A 13264-nucleotide genomic window follows, 5' to 3' on the forward strand; every position below is an offset into this window, starting at 1 on the left:
AGGGGGGCAGCCCGAAGGGCTGGGAGTGGGCGTTCGCCTCCTTGTCAATCGGCATCTTGGGCCTCGCCTGCTGCAGAGCTGCAACGGGCACCCAGGGGAGCTGCTGCCTCGTGAGGAGCTGCTGCCTCCTCCGAAACTGCTGCCTCCTCCGAAGCTGCTGCCTCCTCCGAAGCTGCTGCCTCCTCAGAAGCTGCTGCCTCCTCAGAAGCTGCTCCTTAAATACCCCCACAGTCAGGGCGGGGACCCCCATGTCACAATGGCCTCTGGCTATGACGACCCCGTGTCACAATGGCTTCTGGTTATGACGAGGTGCTCACATCACAGAGCCCGGGCGGTCGCCATGGGGACACCCACCTCCAGGCCGGCTGGGACTGGCTGTGCACGGCGTGGGGCAGCCCCTGCTTGAAGGAGGAGAGAGCAGAGCATGGCGAGGGAAGCTGTCCCCAGCACACAGGAGCCCGTGCCCCAGAGCTTGGCTCAGAGATGCTGCTGCCTGCTCCGCTACACCTGCAACAATCCGCCTTCAGATCTTGTTTGCAGGACACACCAAGGGCCTCTCTACAGCCTCACCACACTGATTCTTTGTTTTCAACATGATCGTCATGAGTTTTCTGAAGTAGGCATGAGCCTACTTTGAAGAAAAAGGCTGAAGCCACATTCACAAAACCACACAGTCCGTTTGCAGCAATAGAATCTACCGTTTCCCCCTTTTGTGACAACCAGTGCTCTCTCAAGGTGCGCTTTTACAGAACTTCTGAGCTGTTCCATGACTCACTTGCTAAAGGAGGTGGCCTCATCCAACTCCCAGTTTTAGCGTGCCAGCTCTCCAATGCATTGCCTCTGCCACCTTCCTTCTACCGGGCCCGAAGTGCATTCTACTGCCTGGTTAGGGAGATGCACGTGCCACCGGCCCCAAAGCATCACTCTGGGGACCCATCATGGCCGTTACCTCTCAGCTGCTGCACCAGCCAAATCTTTCTAGGATGGGAGCAGGCTCTCAGAATCTGCTACAGGTCCTTGCAAGCTCTCTATCTCCTTTTGTTCCCCTAGCACACTTACTCCCCGCTCCATGCAGTTTGTTTTGAGCCTAGGGAGCAGACAAATCCTTGGAAAATTACGCTTTATTTTCATGTCATATGTCAGAGAAACCCAGAATCCCAGAGTGTCAGGGGTTGAAGGGCCCTGTAAAGCTCATCCAGTGCAATCCCCCCATGGAGCAGGAACACCCAGCTGAGGTTCCACAGGAAGGTGTCCAGGCGGGTTTGAATGTCTGCAGAGAAGGAGACTCCACAACCTCCCTGGGCAGCCTGGGCCAGGTTCTGACACCCTCACTCCGAACAAGTTTCTTCTCAAATTTAAGTGGAACCTCCTGTGTTCCAGTTTGCACCCATTGCCCCTTGTCCTGTCACTGGATGTCACCCAGAAGAGCCTGGCTCCATCCTCCTGACACTCCCCCTTTCCATATTGATCCCCATGAATGAGTCCCCACTCAGTTTCCTCTTCTCCAGCTCCAGAGCCCCAGCTCCCTCAGCCTTTCCTCACACGGGAGATGCTCCACTCCCTTCAGCATCTTTGTAGAACCTGAGGTTGTTCCTGCCCAGATTCAAGACTCCACACTTGCCCTTGTTCTATTTCATTAAATTTTTCCCTGCCCAACTCTCCATCCTGTCCAGGTCTCTCATGGCAGCACAGCTTCCAGTGTCAGCCACTCCTCCCAGCTTGGTGTCACCAGCAAACTTGCTGACAGTCACTCTATTCCCTCATCCAAGTTGTTGATGAATATATTGAATAATTCCGGCCCCAGCACTGCCCCCTGAGGCACTGCACTGGATCCAGGCCTCCAACTGGACTCTGCCCCGTTGACCACGACTCCCTGTCTTCTTCCCTTCAACCAGTTCACAGTCCACGTCCCTACCCCATTGTCCAGACCACACTCCCTCAGTTTAGCAGCAAGGACACTGTGGGAGGCTGTGTCAAATGCTTTACTGAAGTCAAGAAATGAAGAAAATCCCAAAGTGAGGGGAAGTGAAGACACATAAAAGATGTTTCCTGACTGGACATCGTTGGGATCTCCCCACCAAAGGATCCCGAATCATGACAGAGGACCGGCAGGGCTCTACGGGACTGGAGACCAGAGGGAGGCCTTTGGGACTCGTTTGGTAGTAACCCAATCCTCTTCCCCCCTTTTCTTTTTTCCTTCCCTTCTTCCTCTACACTCTGTTTCGCGTGCCGCTTTACGGGCAAATAATAAGGTAACACTGTGTGACAGAATTATAACCCTTTGGCATTTTTGTTGCCTTAATTTTGTGCTTCGACATCAAGTTAAATGAAGCATCATGAGTCCATGACAGAATGGACTGTGACACAGGGCCTGGTGACACAGAGGTGCCCTGAAGTCCCAGTACTAAGCAGCGCATAGCAGTGACAGCGCACGGTTGAGGCGCAGTCTAAAGGTGAAGCTCCTTGCTGCGCTCTGGACAACGCTCATCATCACGTCAGGAAGGGACGCGTAGGGTGACATGAGCTCAAGCCCGCTGCCCTCTGCCAGGCTCTGTTTTTCATTTTTTCATGTTTTCATATGTTATGTTGGGCTGAGCCCCCGTGAATGGTTCATGCGCCAAGCCTCAGCCCCATCTCTGACCCCTTTGTGCCTGCACTCAGCGCCGCATCCTGCGTTGTCACATCCCAAGGCTGCTGCTGTCACCCCAAGCTGGTGTTTCTTCTATACTACATCATCATGTCAACATTGTAAATATTTTATATAGAATAATTGTTACTTCCTACAGTTTGTTACTGCCAGCTGTGTAAAACTCTTGTCCTACTCTGCCAAGATAAACAAAAGCTGGACATGTTGCCTCTGAAAACAGGGCAGCTCCGTGCAGTGGAGGATCCCTTGCTGAGGCACTGACCTGTCTCCTCTCTCCAAGCCTTGGGCTGGAAGGGGTGCTCGCAGGCTGGAGTAGTTGGGGCTCCATGCCTGGAAGTGTCCCCAAATCCTGCTAGGATGGCACGGTTCTTAGATGATTTTCCATTAATAATCCAGAGAGTTTGCAAAGGTACACATGCTGTTGGCCATGATCATGTTTCTGTGATGGCAACTACATTGTAGCTTTTCTGCTGTACAACGGCTTCCAGCTCCTCTGTTCATTGCCCATTCTGTGTGCGTTGCTGCAGCTGCATTTCAGCTGGGCTGCTGATCTGTGAAGGGGTTTCGTTAGAAGGAGATATGTTGTTGAATTAGTCAGGCCCAAAGGAATCTCAAGGCCAGTTCGAGAAGCTGAGAACAGAATCTGCTGTGAGAAAGAGGGGCGTTTCTTCATTAACAGGGCCTCAGCATGGCGTGAGTCGTCGGACCTGTCATCGGTGGGGCTCCAGCGTGTGGACTGCCCATGATACTCATTTAGCGAATCCATGCTTGGAGCGTGGATTCGTGATTAGAGAATAGTTGTGTATATAAGGAGACATGCTTCTGTAATAAATGGCTTTGGCGTGATTCACATTGAATCGGAGTGCTGAGTCCTTTATCGTTCCAACAAATGGTGACCCCGACGTGATACTCCGAACGGCGTCTCACTACGGTCGGGGAAAAGCCTGGAGCAACCCAGCCGGAGGCGGCTCAGCTGGACTGAGAGCCGGGCGGAGACGTACGGACGTTCCGCGGATAAATTTTGTTGAAGGCGGCGCCGGGAAAGGTGAGCGGCTGGGAGCAGGAGGAGGGAAGAGTGAAGTTATGGGGCAGAATATATCCTCTGAGGAAGAAGCTATAGTTAAAATCCTCCTGCATATTCTCTCTAGGAGAGGACTTAAATATGAAGAAAGTAACATACGTAGACTGTTGGTTTGGTGTAGAACTAACGGCTACCCGACAGAAGCTGAGAAAGCTTTTAAAATTGAACTTTGGGACGATATAGGGCAGAAATTATGGGATAAGGTTAGCGACGGAGATAAAGAAGCTAAATCATTAGCGACTACATGGAAGCTTATGATTTCCACCTTAAAAGAATTTAAGGCTGAGCGGGCTGCGGTTACTGGAATTTTTGCAGCGTTACAGTCTGAAAAGAACTCTAAAAATAACTGTGAAGCTTATCCAGTTCGTGTTTTCGATATCCTTCCTGCTCCATGCCCTCTTGTGCCTTCGGCACCCCCGATGATACAACAGTCTGGGGCGGAGGGAGGAAAATTACCGAGTGGATGGCCTCCTGTACCATCACACGACCCTAGAGACACCAAGAAGTCCAAAGAACTGGAGTCAGATAATTTGTCAAAAGGACTGGTGAAAGCTGAGAATGTTAAAGTCGTAAATAATTGTAATATCAATTATTTTACTGATTCGTGTCCGCCTTTACCGCCTTCTGCCCTTCTAATTCCTACAAGAGAACAGAAGGAGTCGCCGGATAAGAACTGGGCAAAAGAACTGTGTGAAAGATCAGATCAGCTATTAGCGAGTGAATCCAACAGTCAGCCATATCAAGCTATGAGAGAGGTGCCTGAAACCAACAAAGCAGCCAAATTGTTTGCAACTATTAATCAGGGTCCCAATGAGAATTACATGCAATTTATTGACCACCTTCAAGAGACCATCAATAAGCAGGTTGAAAACTTAGAAGTTAAGGAAGCACTGGTGTTGAAATTAGCAGTAGAGAATGCTAATGTTTGCTATCAGCATGTTATTTGCGAGTTTTACAGTACATATTATGTGTTCCTGTGTACCGTCTCTCTGAAAATCAAGCAGCTTGTCATGAATGTGAGTTAATTGTTTTACTAGTTGTTTTTAAGTGCGCCATAAAACCTTCTGCCCGCTCTTCCCACTCAGGCTGCGAGCAGCCCTGTGCTTCCCCCCCCCACCAAGGTTTTTACTTGCAAGATGAGGTCAGGAATGATTGTTTTCAGTTGTGTTCCTAAAAAAATTGGTATTGGGAGGTGTTTTAAAACATAGGAAAGCACTCGGACAAGAAATCATTAAATCATTTCAGACAGTTTTACAGGCGGGGCGATTTGAACTTCAACAAGCTGAGAGAGACTTAACTGATAACACACGGGTCAGAAAACTTGTTAAAGTCTGCAAGATGCTTTCCTTATTAACCTGTTTTCTCTGTGGGTATCTGTTTAAGCATGTTGCAATTTTGATAGGTCTTTGTTATATGATACGATAAGTTCACAGTCTGTTAAATCATGAGATTCCGTTGACTCAAAATGTGCATTTTGTGATAATATAGAAGAACATGAGTAATTTAGTTCTTTACTGCGTGAATGTGATGTCTATCCCTGTTTCTCTATTAGGACGGGATGTGTTAGGACAACTAGGAGCAACTCTGGTGACGAAACAACAGCATTTCTAGAAGCGGCCATTGATGATGGGTGACCAGTACTGAAATTACAGTGGAAAAATGATGATCCAGTATGGGTAAATCAATGGCCACTCAGTAAAGAAAACTCGCCCATGTTGAAGAGCTAGTACAGGAACAGCTTGAAAAAGGGCATTTAGAGCCGTCTACAAGTCCCTGGAATACTCCTGTGTTTACTATTCAGAAAAAATCAAAGAAATGGAGGTTGTTACATGATCTTCGAAAAATTAATGATACCATGGAAGACATGGGAGCATTACAGCCGGGATTACCATCCCCTGTCATGATTCCAGAAAACTGGCAGATCTTAATAATTGACTTGCAAGATTGTTTTTTCACCATTGCTTTACATCCTGATGACTGTAAACGTTTTGCATTTTCCATAAATTCTGCAAATAAGGCTGAACCTGCGAAAAGGTATCAATGGGTAGTTTTGCCACAGGGAATGAAAAATTCCCCAACTATGTGTCAAATTTATGTAGCTTGGGCCTTGCAATCAATCAGAAAATCTCATCCTGAGTTAGTGATTTGCCACTACATGGATGACATATTGATAGCTGGGGAAACTTTTTCGACTGATTTGTTGATAAATGAAGTATCTGATACATTGCAGCATAGAGGATTGCAAATTGCTCCAGAAAAGGTACAAATTCAACCAGCATGGAAATATCTTGGTTGGGAAATTTCTCAGTCCACAGTGAAACCTCAGAAAACAGTATGTCGGCCTGTCATTCAATCCTTAAATGATGTGCAGAAACTAGTGGGTGATCTGAATTGGGTCCGAACCATTTGTGGGATCACTAATGAGGATTTAGCTCCAATTGTAAAACTGCTAAAAGGGGATAGTGACATTAGCTCTCCTAGAACGCTTACTGCTGAGGCGGATGCTGCTCTGAAAAAGATTATGTCCAAACTTGTAAAAGCTTTCAGCCATAGGTGGAACCCAGATTATGTAATCGGACTACTAATTGTAAACAATACTAACTATCCTTTTGCTCTCATAATGCAATGGACAACTGGTAAGGAGCCGTTAAAGATCTTAGAGTGGGTGTTTTTGCGTTTTCGACTCAAACGAACCATTACAACCAGGGTTGAAGTCTTTGCTCAGCTTATAATGAAAGGTAGGCAGAGAATAGTCGAAATTTCAGGGGCTGAGCCTGCATATATCATTGTTCCCCTCGTTTCAGAATATTTACAGTGGGCTTTGCAGAACTCCTTACCTTTTCAGATTGCGTTATTAGATTCTCGAGCTTTAATTAAGACGTTTTCCCCTCCACACAAGTTAATGTCAGTTTTGAATATGGGATCAATGGAGGAGGGTCCCCCTCTTCTCTCAGAATTTCCTGTTAAAGGACCCACAGTGTTCACTGACGCAGGGGGTAAAATGCAGAAAGCAGCAATTACATGGAAAACAGATGGAAAATGGCACGATGTGATACTAACTGACCTGAAAGGACCAACTCAGCATTTGGAACTCAGGACTGTAATAGAAGTGTTTATCAGATTTGCTCATAGCCCAGTGAATATTGTTTGCGATTCTTTGTATGTGGTAGGTGCGGTAGCTCGCATTGAAAGATCATTGCTCAAAGAGGTTCAGGATGCACAGCTGATGTCTTTGTTCAAGCAACTATGGTTGTTGATCGAAGAGAGACAACACTGATACTTCATAACACATATCCGTAGTCATCTGACAATTCAAGGCGATTTAGCTGAAGGAAACCGCCGAGCTGATTTTCTTGTATCTCCTGCCTGGGTTCCACCTCCAGTAGATAGGTTTGGGCAAGCAGTACGCTCTCATAGTTTCCTCCATCAGTCTGCTCAGGTCTTACAGCGGCAATTTTCATTGTCCGAAAGTGAAGCCCGAGGTATTGTTAAAAGTTGTGCAGATTGTCAGCGCATCTCAGTAGGGCTGGGCGCAGGAGTCAATCCAAGAGGATTAGGAGCCTTGGAATTGTGGCAAATGGACGTCACACATGTCCCTGAATTTGGCAGGCTGAAGTATGTGCATATGTCTATTGATACATATTCTTTCGCCACATGGGCCACTGCTCAGACTGGTGAAACTAGTTCACATGTGCAACGACATTTACGTTCTGCTTTTGCAGCTTTGGGAGTTCTTGCACAGGTCAAGACAGGCAACGCACCTGGTTATATCGCCAAAGCTACTGCCACCTTTTTTCAATTGTGGGGTGTTAAGCACATTACAGGGATACCAAATTCTCCTACTGGTCAGGCCTTGGTAGAAAGGATGAATCGAACTCTCAAGCATCAGCTTGACAAACAAAAAGGGGGAACTGACTGTACTACTCCACATGACAGACTAAGCAAAGCATTATATGTCTTGAACTTTTTACGCCTTCCGCAAGGATTCGACATTCCACCTATGATTCGTCATGGAACAAGCTTAAGAGGACACTTGACAGACCTTAGAGAAAATCAATGTCAGGTCAAAATACGCAGTGGAGTTACTGGTGAATGGGAGGGTCCTTTCCAATTAATAACTTGGGGAAAGGGTTATGCTTGTGTCATTACAGATCAAGGATCAAAATGGATTCCTGCGAAATGGATCAAGCCATGGCTGAATAAAGACAACAAAGATTCGACAGATGCAGAAGGACAGGAGGGAGATAAGTTGTGAGAATTGTCTCAAATGTAAACCATGAATTCTTATTCAGTGTTATAGATGCTCTTAGACCCAGTGGTCTAAAAGCTTATTAGTAAACAGATAAGGTACCTTCCATAGAGAATGCTAATTTGAACAGATGGTAAGAGTTCCAAAAGGGTGATATTACAATTAGATAATCTATGCATAGATAAGGTAAAAGTATAAGATATTTCTACCATGGTAACCTAATTTAGCAACTGGTAAGGTTTTAAAAGAGATATTAAGATTAAGCTATAGATCTTTTAAATAGGTTAATATAAGTTTAAAGATATTAATTCAATAATTAGCATATGAATAGGTTAATATAAGTTTTAAGATATTAAGTCAATAATTAGCGTATGCTGATGGTATTAAGTACGTTACTCTATAAACCGCGCAGTTATAGATCTTCTAGGAATTTAAGAGAATATATTGTATTAAGTTGTCTGACTATTCTAAAATAGTGCGTTGGTAAGGTTGTCATAAGCAGAATTAAGGTTTTATATATGATATGAAGGTTTGAGTATAAGCAGATAGTTGTTTAATCTTATTAAGTAAGGTTTAGCTACATTATATGTGATTGTAATTATGTTGTTAATCATGTATCCTATGTTGCAGTGTATTTCAAAGACGATTCAGCATGCTGTTTAAGGGGCCTGACTAGTTCAAGAACAAAAAGGGGGAATAGTGAAGGGGTTTCGTTAGAAGGAGATACGTTGTTGAATTAGTCAGGCCCAAAGGAATCTCAAGGCCAGTTCGAGAAGCTGAGAACAGAATCTGCTGTGAGAAAGAGGGGCGTTTCTTCGTTAACAGGGCCTCAGCATGGCGTGAGTCGTCGGACCTATCATCGGTGGGGCTCCAGCGTGTGGACTGCCCATGATACTCATTTAGCGAATCCATGCTTGGAGCGTGGATTCGTGATTAGAGAATAGTTGTGTATATAAGGAGACATGCTTCTGTAATAAATGACTTTTGTGTGATTCACATTGAATCGGAGTGCTGAGTCCTTTATTGTTCCAACACTGATCCCAGCACCTTTTTGCAGTGAGAAGCCCCAACTCCTTTGCAGCCATTCCCAGGCATTTCTGTGTTTTCTAGCACATCTACAACCCTTCTGTTTCTTCTACTGCACTGCTCTCCATCCCCTGCCTCTGCTGAGACAGCAGAGCAAACGACCTGGGTAGCAGCCCATCCAAGAATTTAAAAAAGCCAAGAAGGCCAATGGTACCTGGGGTGGATTAGAAGGGGGTAGTCAGTAGGTCAGAGAGGTTCTCCTGCCCCTCTACTCTGCCCTGGGGAGACCACACCTGGAATATTGTGTCCAGTTGTGGCCCCTCAGTTCCAGAAGGACAGGGAACTGCTGGAGAGAGTCCAGCGCAGCCACCAAGATGCTGAAGGGAGTGGAGCATCTCCCGTGTGAGGAAAGGCTGAGGGAGCTGGGGCTCTGGAGCTGGAGGAGAATGAGGGGGGACTCATTCCTGGGGATCAATATGGAAAGGGGGAGTGTCAGGAGGATGGAGCCAGGCTCTTCTGGGTGACAACCAGTGACAGGACGAGGGGCAATGGGTACAAACTGGAACACAGGAGGTTCCACTTGAATATGAGAAGAAACTTGTTTGGGGTGAGGGTGGCAGAGCCTGGCCCAGGCTGCCCAGGGAGGTTGTGGAGTCTCCTTCTCTGCAGACATTCAAACCCGCCTTGACACCTTCCTGTGGAACCTCAGCTGGGTGTTCCTGCTCCATGGGGGGATTGCACTGGGTGAGCTTTCCAGGGCCCTCCATTCCCTGACATCCTGGGATTCTGTGATTCTCAACAAGTACAAGGACAACACCAGGGCTTCGTTCAAGCGGAGGAAGGCCCACGCAGCGGTGTGGAACGTGGCGGAGGCGCAGGCTGACTTTGCCACAGTGTTGTCCCTTGAGCCCTCGCCGCGCGCCATCATCTCTGAGGAGCCCGGAGCCTGCAAGCTCACCTGCACCGAGGACAAGATCCGCTTCGAGGGTGTCTTCTCACAGGAGACCCCAACGCTCCCTGAACAGGTTCTTTTAGATACTCCACACGTGGAACGTTTTTTGAAGGTTGTTAGCATTTAATACAAATTTTACTTATTTACATATTTGAGGTGGCCCAGGAGCTTGCCAGGGTGTAAGAGTTGGTCTGAAGGACAGTATTTGCCCGAACATCGCCATCAAGAGCTTGAACGGACAATGACTTGGAAAGAGGCCTGAGGAAGAACTGTGTTGCACAGGTCTCTCTGACCCGGGGGCTACCGTTAGCAACAGCCGCTGTGTGGGCTTCACCTGCTGCCTCAGCCAGGCTAGCCCCCACCTCCTAAAAGGAATTGTGTTCTATGGGTCTCTCTGACCTGGGGACAACAGTTGCTGTCCAGACGATGGATTTTCACCTGCTGCTTCAGCCAAACTCTCCTTCCACCTGCTCCCTGTTAGTAAAGCCAACGAAGAAGAGCATGCGCAGAGGCTCGCCAAGGGTTTTGAGGTCACCCAATGGACCATAAAGAAAGCCCTGAACGTGAGGCCACGCAGGCGCAGATGGGTTCTGGCAAACGAAGCAAGGACTTTTCGAGCCTGCGCAGTTAAGCCTCGGTTGGGAAACAAAGGCGGAGACTGGCCTCAACTCGTGGGAGAAAAGGGGGTGAAGACGCATAAAAGATGGATCCTGACTGGACATCATTGAGATCTCCCCACCAAAGGATCCTGAATCACAACAGAGGACCGGCAGGACTCTATGGGACTGGAGACCAGAGGGACGCCTTTGGGACTCGTTCGGTGGTAACCAAATCCTCTTTCCCCCCTTTTCATTTTTCTTTCCCTTTTTCCTCTACATTCTCTTTCACAGGCCGCTTTACGGGCAAAATAATAAAGTAACACTGTGTGATAGAATTATAACCCCTTGGCATTTTGGTTGCCTTAATTTTGCGCTTCAGGATCAAGGTGAACAAACTGTAACGAGTCCATCACTGAATGGAGCGTGACAGCAACTAAGCAGCTGGAGGCTGGGAAGAGAGATGCTGCTGCTGCCCACTGCTGCCCCAGTCATTGCAATCAGCTCTGGTTCTGTGCAGTGCGCGGAGGTGCTGGGGAAGAGGAGGATGCTGCGAAGGCTGCAGCCCAGGCTGTGCAGCAGCCACAGACAGCCGTGGCTGGTTTGCAATGGGCCACACAGGGATCAGCAGCTGCTGCGGCTCTTGGCTAACCGGGTTTATACCTGAGCCTCCCTCCATTTTTAGAGCCCAGAAACCCAGGGCGGAGGAGCACACATCTGAGATGAAGCTCTGAGCGGGCGCATTTCTTCTCAAGACCAGCACTGTTTGCGGCGCTTCTCCCCGGTGTCTCAGGCCTGAACGTGCTCTCGTGACGCTGGAAGCCTTGTGCGTCAGAGCCTTGTGCAGAGATGGATCATGGCTCAGATTTCCAGCAAGGGAGCGAGCAGCCGGCTCTTCCTCACTTGGAAGACCCTCGGTGGAGGTGAGGCACCGCGTGTGGGTTTGGAGGGTCTCGCCTGTATCAGCTCAGGGAGGTGCTCCGAAACACCCCCGCAATGGGGAGGTTCCTTGTGAGACGAAGGGGATGCCGTACGGTGCATGGATTAGGTCAACCAGGCCAAGTCGGCGATAGATCTCAAATGTTCCAAGTCCTTGACTCGAATTGGAGACAGGCAGGTGGGAAGGGAGCTTGAGGGGGATCCAGCCAGACTGCCGGCTTGCGGCAGCACCAGCCCATGGCTTCCCGAAAGCAATGTCGGGACACCCCGAGGACAGAGATTTCCTGCAGCCTTCTTTGTCCCGAGGGGGAGCAGGAACAGATGAGCACAGGGGGAAAACTGTCATTTTTTTTTTAATTGGCTTTATTGATTTCTTAAAACAATCCAAGGCCGAGCAGAGGCTGGCAGCACCATGTCCTCAGGGCAGGTGAACGCCGCGGTCGCCGTCCATGCTCCCATCCCTGGTGTGCCGCCCTCAGACGCTCCCTCTGGGCGCTGCGCAGGCTCAGGACCAGCCGCATGTCCAGGGACCCGCGTGGCGCTGGCAGCCGGGCTCTACTCCTCTTGCTGTCCCGCGGTGCAGCTGCAGCGGAAAGCCCTGCGCAGAGCCCGGAGCACCCTCCTGAACCGGGAAGGCCGTCGCCGTGGAGCTGGGCCCTGCGCTGGGCAGGCGATGTCTGTGCTGGTCTCTCCTCCATGCTCTCCAGACATTGAAGAAACCGCCTTTTCCTCTTGATCCTTTGCAGCTGGGACGAGAGGGGCTGTGCTGGGCTGTCCCTCATCCTCTCCTGCCAAATGAGCCTCAATGACTTCAAGTGCTGCAGGTGCAGGTGCTGCCGCTGGAACATCCATGCATTGGGCCAGGTCCTGCTGTTCCTCCGCTTGCTGGCCAGGTCCCTGGATCTCAGCCTCAGCCCTGCGCACGGCCTCACTGACGATGTACTCCACGATGTCCGACAGAGCCACATCGTCCTCTGTGGGGCTGTGCTGGGCAGGTGCCGGGCTCCCTGCTTCTGCTGCCCCCTCCGTGTCTGTGCAGCTGGGCAAGCCAGAGCCCTCCTGGGGACCTGCAGGGGTGTCCTGGAGGAGCTCCTGGACCGAGGGGTTGATCCAGATGTTCTGGATGGAGTTGTCTCTGCCTTGGCACCCCTCTTTGCTGCTCTCATCCTCCACATCCATGTGCTGGGCCAGGTCCTGCTGTTCCTCTGCTTCCTGGCCAGTTCCCAAGATCTCAGCCACAGCTCTGCGCGTGGCCTCACTGACGATGCGCTGGGCTGTGTCCCACAGAGCCGCGTCGTAGGCTGTGGGGCCCTGTGGGGCAGGTGCCGGGCACTCTGCCTCTGCTGCTGCCGCGGTGTCGGTGCTGCGAGGCCAGCCAGACCCCTCCTGGGGACCTCCATGGTGGTCCTGGAAGCTCTCCTGGACCGAGGGGGTGACCCAGGTGCCCTGGATGGTGTGCTGGCCCGGGCCGTGGCTGACCTGCGGGCAGGAGGAGGAGCAGGACACGTGGGATGGAGGCGGCAGCCCCGGCACCGCAGCAGCTGCTTGCGGCCCCATCCAACCACCGGCCTCTCCCTCCTGCCCTGTACCATCCCTCCCCTGTGGCTTATGGAGCAAGGGGGGCAGCCCGAAGGGCTGGGAGTGGGCGTTCGCCTCCTTGTCAATCGGCATATTGGGCCTCGCCTGCTGCAGAGCTGCAACGGGCACCCAGGGGAGCTGCTGCCTCGTGAGGAGCTGCTGCCTCCTCCGAAACTGCTGCCTCCTCCGAAGCTGC

The sequence above is a fragment of the Patagioenas fasciata genome, chromosome 11 (genome assembly GCF_037038585.1).
Source record: "Patagioenas fasciata isolate bPatFas1 chromosome 11, bPatFas1.hap1, whole genome shotgun sequence".
Lineage (NCBI taxonomy): Eukaryota > Metazoa > Chordata > Aves > Columbiformes > Columbidae > Patagioenas > Patagioenas fasciata.